Source organism: Bos mutus, chromosome 2 (genome assembly GCF_027580195.1).
Source record: "Bos mutus isolate GX-2022 chromosome 2, NWIPB_WYAK_1.1, whole genome shotgun sequence".
Lineage (NCBI taxonomy): Eukaryota > Metazoa > Chordata > Mammalia > Artiodactyla > Bovidae > Bos > Bos mutus.
This window is the reverse complement of record NC_091618.1, coordinates 129,384,899-129,399,609: the sequence shown is the minus strand read 5'-3', so window position 1 is coordinate 129,399,609 and position 14,711 is coordinate 129,384,899. Positions and strand designations below refer to the sequence as shown.

At 41.7% G+C, this 14,711-nt stretch overlaps 1 long non-coding RNA gene across 2 annotated transcripts; it reads right to left on the bottom strand.

Annotated features, from left to right (window-relative positions):
- Positions 1-531: 531 nt before the first annotated feature.
- Positions 532-14,177, bottom strand: LOC138984670 (uncharacterized). 2 transcript variants are annotated; one of them, XR_011461921.1, is made up of 4 exons: positions 14,104-14,177; positions 12,718-12,896; positions 2,113-2,266; positions 532-771 (listed from the first exon to the last, which is right to left on the bottom strand). It is a non-coding gene; the product is annotated as an uncharacterized lncRNA (long non-coding RNA). The 2 variants fall into 2 exon arrangements; XR_011461920.1 differs by lacking the exons at positions 532-771; positions 2,113-2,266 and adding an exon at positions 6,946-10,851.
- Positions 14,178-14,711: the final 534 nt, after the last annotated feature.

Sequence of the window (14,711 nt, the reverse complement as noted above, 5' to 3'; positions counted from 1 at the left end):
CATGGGTATTTTGGGATTTGAGATAGCAAACAATCTTGACATTTTTGGTCAACATTGCAAAATAACAAAGACTCACAGGAGAAAAGAATTGCAGGAAATGGAGCTGGCTGGTAGAGAGCAGAGAGGAGATCCGGCCTTGTATGCTTCAGCCTTCCACAGGCTGGGGACTCTCACTATCTGACACCTCCAGTGACGTGTGCCACATATCAACTGCAGTCCCAAAGACTGCAGACTCACACTGATCAGAAACAAACACGCCCTGAACCGAAAACAACTCAGACACTGGCTGGACTTCAGTATTTAGGGAAAAAAACTTTTTGTTGGTTTCGTCTTTCTTAACTAACTTAATAATCAGTATGTGGGTATTGGACAATACATTTATGGTTTGGGACTCTGTTTCAAAGAAAGGAAGAAAAGACGGAAGAGACAAGGGAAGGAGGGAGGGGAAGAAAGAAACCTATTAGCTATGCATTTTTTTGTAAATTGCTCTGCCAGGATTAAAACAAGAGATGAAATGTCGTACAGGACTGATTTAATGTTTATTTTTTTCCCTAGACAGAGGTCCAAGAATCATGTATAATCCAAAATCTTTTGTAGTTTTAATCACTTAGTGAGGTTTCCAGTATTCATGTGGAAATCGATGCGACGTGAAAACACCATGGTCTCTGCAGGCCCGTGTGAACCTTGACACCAATCCTTCTCTTCCACAAACTTGCGTCCAGTTTCCCTGCCAAAGTGGGCACATGAGAACAGCTGGCTCAGCTCTTAATGCTGAGAGGGAAAAAAAAAATAGTTTGGACTTCATTTTCTGCTGACACCATGTTTTGAATTGGTATGTCCTGACATTTTAGATGGAAAAGATCTCCTAAGTCAGAAAGTAAGTTGTTCGGTAATGCAGGGAAAGCAACTGAAAAAATACCCTTGGGGAACATGAGCCACAGTTCCCATTCTGCTGTGAAAACCGCGTGTCTTTACAGTATCATGACCAGCTCTTTCCTTTGGGAAAAATGCAATTTAGACTTTCTCCTATTTCCTTTTTTTTATTTTAAAAGTTATTACATGCATTTTTAGAATGTTTATCCTACAGTTTAAGCATGTGTATTTTAGCATGCGTATCCTACAGTTTTTAGCATGTGTGTGCTATAGTTTCAGCATGTGTATTTTGGCGTTTTTAGCATGTGTATCCTAAGATCCATGGTGGACCTGTCCTCCCAGCACGCTGGTTCTCACTGTCTTCAAGGCAGCAGTACTACTCACAGGTCAGTCTGGAGGACTGGGGAAGGGGTCACTGAGTTCTTCCACACCACTTTCAGCCTCCTCTCCCAGCTACAACTAAATATCCAATCAATATATAAATAGAGCTGATTTACTTTTCTGTACAGCAGAAACTAACATGACGCTGGGTGGTGGTTTAGTCACTAAGTCGTGTCCGACTCTTGTGACCCCATGGACTGTAGCCTGCCAGGCTCCTCTGTCCATGGGATTCTCCAGGCAAGAACACTGGAGTGGGTTGCCATTCCCTTCTCCAACACAACACTGTAAAACAACTATGCACTCCAATAAAAATGCTAAAAAATAAAAAACAAAACTGTGCTTGCTATGTAGCTTCAAGACAAATCCATCAGTTCCCCTCTATTGTGTCTCCTAAGGCCACATAGACAGATTCCAGAGCTCCCCTGCCCTGCAGTATTTGGTTGTCTAGGTGAAATGGAGATTTTAGGATTGTGCAGTAATAGTTACCCTACATGACTGATGAGGATTCAATGAGATAGGTAGGTAAAGCATTCAGCCTAATTAGTCCCCAACCGGCAATAGGTGCATGTTAAAAATGTTATCAATAGTTCTCTAAGTTAGTTCACCTAGGTTCTCTGTAATTCAAATGTCTACTAGATCAGGTTCTTCGGTCCACTTGAATTAGTTCTATAAAAGGGGAGCAAATGAAATATCAAATGGAGAAGGGGCCAGATTCCCAGTTAGAAATAATTCTACTTGTGTTCTCTTTAATGTGATTTAACATCTAGGTGTCACAGGTATTTTTTTAAAAAGGTGTTAATGAATATCTACAAGAGCAATTCAAGACGATAAAGTCTGAATTCCTAAGAAGGCACTGACCTGGGGCTTGTTTCACACGATGTGTTTTCTACCTATCCACATAGATCTTTTGCTTGCAGCTATGATGTCTGTCTCCAGCAGTGCCGAAAAGTATCATCTTGGAGTCCTGGAAGATGGCCAAGTCACATCTTTGTTGTGGTGGTTGGCACAGTTTCTGGGGTAAAGGAAATTCTTGTTTGAAGGGACCCATTTGTTCTTAGGCTTAAGTTTGCAACATGTGAACTGAACCCTGGAATTTATGTATGTAATTCTTTTACAGGGGTAAGAGATATAGAGAGCCAGTCATAACTGGTTTGTTCAAACTGAGCCCAGAGCCAGGAGACTTGTGACAGGAGGGGCAGAAAGGCCAGATCAACTTGGCAGCAAGAGTCTCAGGCTGTTCAGACCAGTTGAACATGCTCGTGGGAGCAGGTTGCATCCTGGGGGAAAACCAGGTCCAAAAATAACGGCCTTAGCCAGCATGAGGGTGTCATGACTTTGGTTTTCTGAGGCTGACTCATTTTGACACAGCTTTGCAAAGATGGCAAATATATATTGTACAAGTTTGTCTGCAAATTAGAAATCAAGAACATGGATTTTTATGTCAGGTGGCAGACTGTAAGCTTAGAAATTAGTTCTAATGATGGAACATTCTACTTATTATGGTATAGAGCACCATCCAATTCTTTCATGGATGTCTGAAATGATGAGAATATAGTAAAAGAGAGAATAATATTTCTCAAGAATCTGTGGACACCTAGAGGTCTAAAGACATTATTTTCAGGTCCTTGTATTTTGTGGTTGCTGCTACTGGTGCTAAGTTGTTTCAGTCGTGTCCGACTGTGTGCAACCTCAGAGACAACAGCCCACCAGGCTCCACCATCCCTGGGATTCTCCAGGCAAGAACACTGGAGTGGGTTGCCATTTCCTTCTCCAAAGCATGAAAGTGAAAAGTGAAAGGGAAGTCGCTCAGTCGTGTCTGACTTAGTGACCCGGTGGACTATAGCCTACCAGGCTCTTCTGTCCATGGGATTTTCCAGGCAAGAGTACTGGAGTGAGGTGCCGTTGCCTTCTCCGATTTTGTGGTATGTGTGTGTTTTTAGTTCCATGGTGATATTTAAAATTATTATTTACCCTTACATGAGTAAAATATTTTTTTCACAGTTGTAATGTACAACCAAAAAGTCCTTTAAAAACATATCTTGGATCAATATGTTTTAAACGAGGGACTTGGCATATTCTTGATGATTCTTATAAAATTTTTTTACTAAAGTTTCCCTGGTGGCTCTGTGGTAAAGAACCTGCCTGCAACGCTGGAGTCATAGGTTTGATCCCTAGGTCAGGAAGATCCCCTGGAGTAGGAAATGGCAACCCACTCCAGGGTCTCTCTTGCCTGGAGAATCCCATGGACAGAGGAGCCTGGCAGGCTACAGTCTGTGAAGTCACAAAAGAGTCGGACACGACTTAGTGACTAAACAATAACAACAACTATTTACTCAAGCATGAGAAACACTATAATCTTGGGCAGATGAGTTAACATGAGCCCTAATTTCTTGACCTACAAAACAGGATTTATAAAGCCTCCTTCAGAAGATTGCTATGGATTAAATGAGGACGAAGGTTAGAAAGCACTTGAAACTTAGTCGCTCAGTCGCGCCCGACTCTTTGCAAGCCCATGGACTGTAGCTTGCCAGGCTCCTCTGTCCATGGAATTCTCTAGGTGAGACTACTGGAGTGGGCTGCCATTTGCTTCTCCAGGAAATTTAGCAGGTGCTCACTAAATGTTAGCTCTCTTCTCTTTCTGAGCTCCTTTCCTTCATTCTCTGGGGTTACAAAGAAGTACTAAACGTGTAAGGACTCCAGTTACAAATAGTTATCTTCTCTTCCTCACGTAAAGAAAGTAGATTGGTTTTAGCAAATTTAGCATTTGTCAGGCTTTTAGAGAATTACACTTAGTCATGATGTAACTCTGGAATCTTGAGAAGGAAACTGAGTTAGAACACTGAAGATGACCCAAGGGTAGCTGGAGGGCCTTATATTTTCCAGCCTTCTGCGATTGTCCTTCCTCTTAATACATAAATCAAAATTATTTGAACTCCCATTTGCTTGCTCAAATGAAGCTCGTTTCCCTTTTGGGTGTTTTTGAGAATTCCTTGGAGTATGTTGACCAGGGGATTAGTGACGTGGAGCCTTCAGTCGAAGACCCATCATCTTTTCTCCCACGAGCTGCCTCCCGGACCCACGTCAGAGACTGGAAACACAGGCCTGCCCCAGTGAGAGGGCCAGGCAGGCCCTCTGGTCTGGGGTGCCCTGGCTGTGCTCCTGTTGCACAGCTCTTGTCAGTCATGAACTATTTGTGGGTATAGGCGCTAAAGTGTTATGTGGACTGGCCACAGTCCAAAATAAGTGGATTAATCGGTGTCGTGTGGAGCTGTTTTAGTTACACGTGTACTTTCTGCACTATTTCGCTAAGAATATTTCCCTGCACATTCGCTGTCCTCTAAACACATCAGGGGAATATTTGCCCTTCAGTTGCTGCATTCATTCTTTCTTCTCCCATCCGTGTATCCCTCTCTTCTTCTCTCTTTTTTCTTCTCTTCCTACCTCCCTTCCTTCCTTCCGTGCTGGGGGGTAAATATATAAATTTTTATGCTACTACTTATTTTTTATCTCTTAACTGTGGCCAGATACTTAATGATTTTATAGATATGTCATTTAATTTCATAGAGAAATATGTATTGCATGATATAAAATTTTACATAAGTAGCCGACTCATTGGAAAAGACACTGATGCTGGGAAAGATTGAAGGCAGGAGAAGAGGGCGGAAGAGAATGACATGACTGGGATGGCATCACTGACTCAATGAATATGATTTTGAGCAAACTGCAGGAAATAATAAAGGACAGGGGAGCCTGGCATGCTGCAGTCCACAGGGTTGCAAAGAGTCGGACGTGACTTAGTGACTGAACAACAATATATCATAAACACAATAAGATACAAGTATAACATATTTTTATATATAATTTAAATATAAAATTTATGTTTGTATAAATCATACATGCATTTAATCTTCAAACCTACGTTTTACCCATATTTGTAGATAAACTAAGGTACAGAGATGTCTGCTGTCAAGGAACTTCGTATATATGTTGGACTATATGTCCCCGGTCTCTCCAACCTGTGACTAAGATCACAACTCCCCCTTTGTATATAGGCTTTCATGACACAAACTTTCAACCTATGTGACTGGCCCGAGTCCGATATTCCTCTGATTTCTTTCTGCAAATACCACCAGGAGAGTCCCAAAGCACCACAACACATATGCTGCAGAGTAAGAATTTAGATTCTCCCACTTCAGCCTTTTGGCCTCACAGCATGTTGCTTCCTCATCACTAGTGACCTTTGTGAAGGTCAACTGCTCCCACAGCCTAAGCAGGCCTTCAGACACTGTCTACCCCCTCACTGTGGCCTTGAAAATAAACACTGCTGTTCCTTCTCTCAGCTCTTCTCTTAGAAACACAGTCAAGCTGCCAGGTCACTGGTCTAAGCATGAACCCGGAAGCATGAACCCAGAGTTGGTTAAACGACTCGATCTCAGATATGCTTCACAGAGCAGGGACCTGTTCACCCTCGCCCCTTGGCACCTCTATGACTTGGAATCCAGGCCGCAGAGAAAGATGGTGGAAATTTCTGCCTACTGCTGCACAGCTAAGTGAGTAAAAGACTCTTAGAAGTGGTTCTTTTTGGACAAAAACAAATTCTAGGTCTTCGATCTAGAAGGCAGAAATTGGGAGTTTTACAACAGCACATTCTAGATCTTTTGAGACAGTCTTAACATCCAGATAATTTGGGGCACAGATGGCAGTGGGTTCCTACAGCCTTAAATAACCACATCATCACGGTGGAGCCCCCACCTCCAGCGTCAGCATTTTTACCATGGCAACAGTGCTTGATGCCCTTAGGAGAGGGTTGAGGCATTTTAATTTGATGGGGATATTAAATTGTAACCTTTTAGAGTGTTTTAGAATCATTCCATGTGATGAATGACCTGTGATTTGGAAATGATCCTCTGGAAGAGAACATCTGTCTCACACTTTCAGCTACTGATCTGTGAACACATAGGCAAAAGGAACAGGAAGGTGGAGGCTATGATCTGCTCACCCGGTAGTAATTAAAGCACACACACACTTCACATGACTTCTCACTGCCAACACAGGCTTTTATGACCAGGCCGGTTCATGTTTATGCCCTCTCCCCACATCTATCCCCTTCTCTTTCTTCCTCTGTCGTCTGAGTCATATGTGTGCTTAGTCGCTCAGTCATGTCCGACTCTTTGTGACCCCATGGACTGTAGCCCACCAGGCTCCTCTGTCCATGGGAATTCTCCAGGCAAGAATACTGGAGTGGGTAGCCATGTCCTCCTCCAGAGAACCTTCCCAACCCAGGGATTGAACCCAGTTCTCCTGCATTGCAGGTGGATTCTTTACCATCTGAACCACCAGGGAAGCCCATGAATACTGGAGTGGGTAGCCTATCCCATCTCCAGGAGATCTTCCCAACCCAGGAATCGAACCAGGATCTCCTGCATTGCAGGCAGATTCTTTACCAGCTGAGCTACCAGGGAAGCGGGAAGGTGTTATATTTGTAATTTTTCTTTTTTTTTTGCTTTTTGCACTTTTATTTATTTTTTTTACTTTTTTTGTTCTTTTTTTTTTAAATTTTATTTTATTTTTAAACTTTACGATATTGTATTGGTTCTGCCATATATCGAAATGAATCCGCCACAGGCATACATGTGTTCCCCATCCTGAATCCTCCTCCCTCCTCCCTCCCCATACCATCCCTCCGGGCGTCCCAGTGCACCAGCCCCAAGCATCCAGCATCGTGCATCGAACCTGGACTAGCGACTCATTTCATATATAATATTATACATATTTCAATGCCATTCTTCCAAATCATCTCACCCTCTCCCTCTCCCACAGAGTCCAAAAGACTGTTCTATACATGTAATTTTTCTTGCATTTTTCTCTCAGGCCTCATATACTTTGCCATAGTTTCTCATTAGCACATGAATGGCAGACTGAAGCCTGCAGGGGAATGTCTTCCACATCTTCACCATCAACCTCACCAGGGTGGTCTGTACACACTTTGGAGCCTTAGAAATGAGGGCAGAGGCAGAGGAAGATGGTCATTGGAAGGAATCAGAAACTCCAATGACACAGTCATGAAATATTTGGAGACTGTGAAATAAAACTGTTGCCTTTTTATTATTTTAGAATTGTTTTCAATGGCTTTTTAAAAAGCAAGTTTATTCTTCTTTTTCCTGAGAAGCATTATTTTTGCATTGTCTGCCAGATTTTGTCAGTCTCTCTATGTCAGTTTCTCCTGTTTGTTTTCACAGTGTCTATTATTTATGTCAAACCACAGTGCTATCTTCAAGAAGGCTGCATTGATAGTTTTATCTTTGAGGAAACTACTGTAGGTTGTTTTTATAACTGGTCTCAGTTCAGTTCAGTTCAGTTGCTCAGTCATGTCCGACTCTTTGCGACCCCATGAATTGCAGCACGCCAGGCCTCCCTGTCCATCACCAACTCCCAGAGTTCACTCAAACTCACGTCCATCAAGTCGGTGATGCCATCCAGCCATCTCATCCTCTGTCATCCCCTTTTCCTCCTGCCCCCAATCCCTCCCAGCATCAGAGTCTTTTCCAATGAGTCAACTCTTCGCATGAGGTAGCCAAAGTACTGGAGTTTCAGCTTTAGCATCATTCCTTCCAAAGAAATCCCAGGGCTGATCTCCTTCAGAATGGACTGGTTGGATCTCCTTGCAGTCCAAGGGACTCTCAAGAGTCTTCTCCAACACCACAGTCCGAAAGCATCAGTTCTTCAGTGCTCAGCTTTCTTTACAGTCCAACTCTCACATCCATAACTGGTCTAATCTTAAGCAAATTAAGCATAAGCAAATTGAAGATTAAATTCTTTAGGAGAGCATTTCTTTAATTCACTTGGTTACTAGGCAACCCATAAAAATAAAAAAGATGATTTTCCTCAAGTAATTTTAATTGACTTTTTTACTATTAGTTAGAATATCATGCAATGTTTTAGTATGGACTACAAATGAGCTTAAATAGTACAATTTTAGGGAAGGACAGACAAAATTAGCATGGCAAGTGGAACCACTTTGAAGTGCTATGAATTAATGTATAGCCCACATATTATTGTTGTTATTTTTAGTCACTCAGTTGTATCTGACTCTTTTGTGACCCCATAGACTGTAGCCCACCAGGCCCCTCTGTTCATGGGATTCTTCACACAAGAATACTGGAGTGGGTTGCCATTCCCTTCTCCAGGGGATCTTCCTGATTCAGGGATCAAACACCTGTCTCCTCCATTGGCAGAAGGATTCTTTACCACTGAGCCACCAGAGAAGCCCTCACGTATTATTACTAGAAAAATAAGATTCCCAGAGCTTTCTAGAAAGCCATGCCTATGTCACCCAACTACTTTGTTGGCCTTCAAACTGGTAAATCTTTTTTCTGTCTAGTATGTTATTTCTGTGGACTAGATAAAAGAAGCTTTTTCTCCATGCTGCCAGAATTCCAAACTGAGTAGCTGGAGTGTAAGGAGCTTTTAGAATACAATGTGGATAGCTGAAACAGCTACTAGCCTTTGGCTCAGGTGTTTATTTTATTTTATTCTATTTTATCTGGGGGAGGGTCATGTGGCGTGTAGGATCTCAGTTCCCTGACCAGGAATTGAACCCATACCATCTGCAGTGGAAACACAGAGTATTAACCACTGGACCACCAGGGAAGTCTGGCTCAGGTGTTTTTGTTGAGATGGTAACATATGACCAGGCTGAAAGACAAGTGTCAGCACTATAATAGGACTGTTAATGGAAAGACGATGTGAATGATTTCCGAGGAACAGGGTGAACCATCTTTGGTTGCTGTTGACTGTTATTGTTGGTGATCATTTCTCTTCCTTTCTACAGATGCTGTGATTAGTGGTCAATAACTCAACTCAGCAGCTATCCTTTTATAGGTTTTCATGGATTGATAGAACTTATATATTTCAAAAAAAATTAATATTGGAGGACCTTGGAAATCTAGCAGAATTCTGTCTTTTTATAGATGAGGAAAATTAGTCTCAGGGCAGATGCACGACATTCTAAATTGGATTTTTTTTTGCTGCAGAATGAGGTCTGGATTTCAGGTCTCCTGGCTCCTGGATCAATCTTCTTTTTCCCGTATCACCATACCTCCTTTGCATATCAGTTTCAGTTACTCACTACAGGTAGACGTGACCAATTTTAGGAATTTCTCCTACAAGAGGAAAAGATGTTTCTTCCTAATGCCTGGAAGTATGGCCATCTGTACATCTTTTATTTATTTTTTTTGGCTGTGTTGAGTCCTTGTTGAGGCATGTGGTATCTTTAGTTGCAGCGTGCAAACTCTTAGTTGCAGCACGTGGGATCTAGTTCTATGACCAAGGATTGAACCTGAACCCCCTGCACTGGGAGCATGGAGTCTTAGACACTGGACCGCCAGGGAAGACCCCTCCTGTACATCTTGCTCTAAAGCTTGTGCATCCTTTTTCAGTCCATCACTCAAGGTATCTATTTCCCAAACACTCACCAGATATTTAGACTTGGTGCAGGGGCTCTCTTCTGGAAACAATTGCTATTGAGTTGATAGAATAATACTGTTGTTGTTCAGTTGCTCATTTGTGTCTGACTCTTTGTGAACCCGTGGACTGCAACACGCCAGGCTCCCCTGTCCTTCACCATCTCCCAGAATTTGCTCAAACTCAAGTCCATTGAGTTGGTGATGCCATCCAACCATCTCACCCTCTGTCATCCCCTTCTCCTCTTGCCTTCAGTCTTTCTCAGTATCAGGGTCTTTTCAAATGAGTTAGCTCTTTGCATCAGGTAGCTAGAGTATTGGAGCTTCAGCTTCAGCATCAGTCCTTCCAATGACTATTGAGCACTGATTTCCTTTAGGTTTAACTGGTTTGATCTCCTTGCAGTCCAAGAACTCACAAGAGTGTTTTCTAACACCACAATTTGAAAGCATCAGTTCTTCAGCACTTGGTCTTCTTTAAGGTCCAACTCTCACATCCATACATGATTACTGAAAAAACCATAGCTTTGACTATATGGATCTTTGTTGGCAAAATAATGTCTCTGTTTTTTAATATGCTCTTCCCTGGTAGCTCAGATGTAAAGTGTCTGCCTGCAGTGCAGGAGACCTGGGTTTGATCCCTGGGTTGGGAAGATGCCCTGGAGAAGGAAATGGCAACTCACTCCAGTACTCTTGCTTGGAAAATTCCATGGTTGGAGGAGGCTGGTAGGCTACAGTCCATTGGATCACAAAGAGTTGGACACAACTGAGCAGTTTCGCTGGTTCACTGGTAGGTTTGTCATGGCTTTTCTTCCAAGGAGCAAGCAACTTTTAATTTTATGGCTGTAGTCACAGTCTGCAGTGATTTTGGAGCCCAAGAAAATAAAGTCTGTCACTGTTTCCATTGTTTCCCCATCCATTTGCCATGAAGTGATGGGACTGGATGCCATGATCTTCATTTTTTGAATGTTGAGTTTTAAGCCAGCTTTTTCACTCTTCTATTTCACCTTCATCAAGAGGCTTTTTAGTTCCTCTTCACTTTCTGCCTTAAGGATGGTGTCATAATGTAATGGTCTCCAAAAACTTGGATAGGAATAGGTGGCAATTGTTGATAAACCTGTCATTAGTTCATGGAAAACTGCAAAAATTAAGGTAAATTAAGTAAATTTTCAGATAGCCAATTTTATTCAATTAATTTTTGAAATTTGAGTTTGGAGTTCTTCATTGTTTTCTTCATTCAGTGTTTATGACAATGGAGACTGTTGGAAATACAATGGCTTGTCCTCATGGACATTGCATTCTAAGTGAAGGACACAAATTTTGAACAATTAAAACATATTTCACATGACAGTAAGTTCTATGCAGAAAATAAAGTGGAATATTAGGACAGAGAATGCCTGGAGTAGGACAAGGGTAAGCTAACTCAGGTAGAGTGATTAAGGTGGTTAGGAAGGTCTATGAGGAAGCAGAATTTGAGTGAAGAATGGATGAAAATAAGGAACCACCAAGTAAAGACTTAAGGAAAGAACATTTCTGTCAGAAGAAAGCATGTGCAAAGTTCCTGAGGTGGGAATGGACTTGGTGGTAGCAGACATGGAATGAGAAAAAGTGAACAGAAGTGGATGAGGTCACAGAAGTAGTCAGGGGCCAGGTCATGCAAGTAAGGCATTTGGATTTTATTCCACATATAACAGGAAGCCCATTGGAAAATTTTAACATAATAGAGTAACAGAGAGGGAGACAAGTTAAGAGATTATAGCAGTAGTGTTAATGAGAGAAAATGAACACATAGACTAGGGAGGTTGAGTTGGAAATGCAGGTGATGAAAAGTGGCAGATGGGTATGTCTTACATGTTGAACTGACAGAATCTGCTGAAAGACTGAGTGGGAAAACTACAAAAAAATAAAAAAATACAGAAGTGTGGCAGACAGACTTTAAGGTGGTCTCCCTGACCACCTCATCTTGGTGTTCATGTGCTTGTTTAATCCCCTCCCCTACTTTTCTGCTTTTTTCCCCTGTATTTTTAAAAATTACCAAATATTAAGACTGTAAAACACTGAGAAGTATAGAACAAAGTACAATTGTTGGAGGACAATTTCTCTACAGTATTGTGTTGCCCTCTGCCACATGTCAACACGAATCAGCCATAGGAGTGTGGCTGGGACCTGTGACTAACTTTTAACCAGTAAAATATGGCAAAGGTGATGGGATGTGACTTCTGTGACTACATTATATAAGAATCCATCGGGCTAGAAGGCTTTCTCTCTTTCTCCTTTGCCAGCTTTGAGAAAGCAAGCTGCTATGCTATCCAAGGGCCTGTGGAGAAAGCCCTGTGGCAAAGAACTATGGTTGGCTTCTGGGAACTGACAGTGGCTTCCAGCTAACATCAAGCTAGAAGCCCGGGCCTTCAGTACCACAACCACAGGGACCGAATGTTGCCAAAACCTCACGAGCTTGGAAGCAGGTCACTAGCTGAGCTTCCAGAGGAGAGCTAAGCTTCTAGAGGAGAACCAGGATTGCATATCTAGATTCCAGCCCCTGCAGCGCCTTGCTGAGCTCTGACCCCCATCCTGTTGAAAATATCAGATACTAAATGTGTTGTTTTAAGCTGCTAAATTTGTGGTCATTTGTTACACAGCAATAAAAATGTAATACACATAGGATGTTTAATTCAACTTTTCTAGTCTTAGTATGATGAAGTGTTTAAGCCATAAAAACCCCATGATTCTGGGACACGGCCCACCTGATTTATAAACTGGCAAACAGAGCCACAGAGTAAGCAACATGTCTGAGGCCACGGGACTCTCTAGGAATTAGAAGCCCACCTCCTGCTTCCCCAGCCACTGCTCTTCCTGCTGCACTGTCCTGCCTTCTAGTAAACATCATTTTTGTTTGTTACTGTTAGTCTGTGCAATTATATTTATTGAGGTTTTTCAGAAAAAAAGACATCTTCTGTACCTCATCCAGGAGAGCTGCCCATGTGTGATTTAACTGAATTCTTACCTTGAGACCTGTGGGGCCTCCATTGTAGGAATGAAGTGCCATCAGATTAGGAAGAACCCTTTAGACTCCTCCGCACACAGCTCATTTTTCAATGTTTTGCCCAGCCAAGGCAACACACCTCTCTCTGCATACATTCTTGGGAGCCTCCGGGATCTCTTGCCCTGTTTATGTGGCCTCTCCTGGGAAACCGAACCACAGTAGGGGTCACTGAAGGGCCACTGGGTCGAGGTGGAAAGCCAGTAAATAGAAAATAGTTTTGAAATAGAAGGAAAGAAGGAAGAAAGGAAGGCAAGCAAGGAAGGAAGGAAGCTACATCACAGCAGTGCAACCTAAAATGCCAGTGACCCTTGGTGCTCATGATTAAACATAGAAGGTTAAATACAATGAACGTCTCTTATTAGCTGCTGTCAAACCTGATAGATGCATCTCACACTATTTTCTATGTCCATTGCCAGAGACAAGACACAAGAACTGGAATTTTGGTTAATGCTGCTCTGGAAGTTGCTCTTTCTTTATGTAGTTCATGAAGTATTGGGAGGATTGAGCAAACAGCCTCATCATGTCGGGCTTGTCAATAATTGTCACATATTTTCGCGCCCTTTGTCTCTTGGTCTGTTCCTTGCTTATCTAATACAAAGGTACTATTTTCATTCTTCTATTAACAATACTAGGATGAGGAAAAGGAAGTCCTCTCTTTTGTGTATGAGCCAAGGCATTGGGGTTGTCTGAGTGAGACAGGTACCAGGGAAAGCGTGAAAGATGACAAATCCACGTCCATGTGCAGCAGACAACCAAATGTTTTTCTGAAGATTTCAGTAATTTTGGATGACTCAGGATAAAATGAGACTCGTAAATAATTATAGCTTAAGTTACCAACCTGTAGGTTGGACTCTTACTCAGCTGTTTGATATAAGCAAATACTAGCAGACACATTTTATGGGGAAATGTTTCACCTGACCTAAGTACATAGGAATATTTACTGCAGTTCTGAAACTAAAGTGAGATTACAAAGCTTCCCCATTCCTTTTACTGAGAAGATGCCCACTCCCTGCCAACCCTATTCTGCCACCACTCTGCAAAAATACTTTCTTCATTTGCCAGGATCCTGAAATTGAAGAAGCAAATGTTTTGTTCTTTGCTTATTTGTTGTTTATCTAAAATTTATATAATTCAGGAATGATAACATTTGAAGCTTTGTCAGCTATTTATACATGAAAGTGAGTCTATCCCATCATTTCCTGGAGGCAGCATAGGTGAGGGGTGAGGAGGCTGGTTTGAGTGTGAGGAAGATTATGAGGGAGGAGGAATGAGGGGGGCATATGTGGGAGATTCACTTGGGGAAGGTCAGGCAAAGGGAAGGAGGCTCTGAAAACCAAAGCAACCTACCTGATACTCTGCCCGGCCAAACAGCAGTCTACCATGATCTCAGTCTGGCTTCTTTCCTGATCCTTGTAAGAAATGGTAGATGTCTGAACAAGCTCAAGAACCTAAATAACAATTGACGTGGCGCTCAAGAGCCACACCTTGTTACACATTGTCTAGTAACATAAATATTATTCCGTATAGTTCCATGTATTCAAAGCTTTTAAAGCACACTGTCAGGTTACTTACACAGCTCCCGTGGTATTATTACTTTTTTGTCTGATGAAGATATATTAATGATACACAAATTTTGCTGTATACAGGCAATGAATACTTGTAGTTACATTTTCTGAATTTCCATATTTTGAACAAATTTAATTTTCAATCTGGGTACTTTATACTGTGTTTAATAATACTGTCACTATTAAAACTGGTTAATTAGTTCAACTAAGCAAATGATTAATTTAGGAGAATATTATTTCAATTTGACTATTTTATTTGGTTATTTAAAAAATGTAAACAAAATTAGCCAAAACAAAACTAAAATCCCAAACAAATATTAAGCCTTTCAGTTAACTCTGTCAAAAAATTTGAGACATTAGAAAACAGGTTATTGGCAATAACAATGTGAA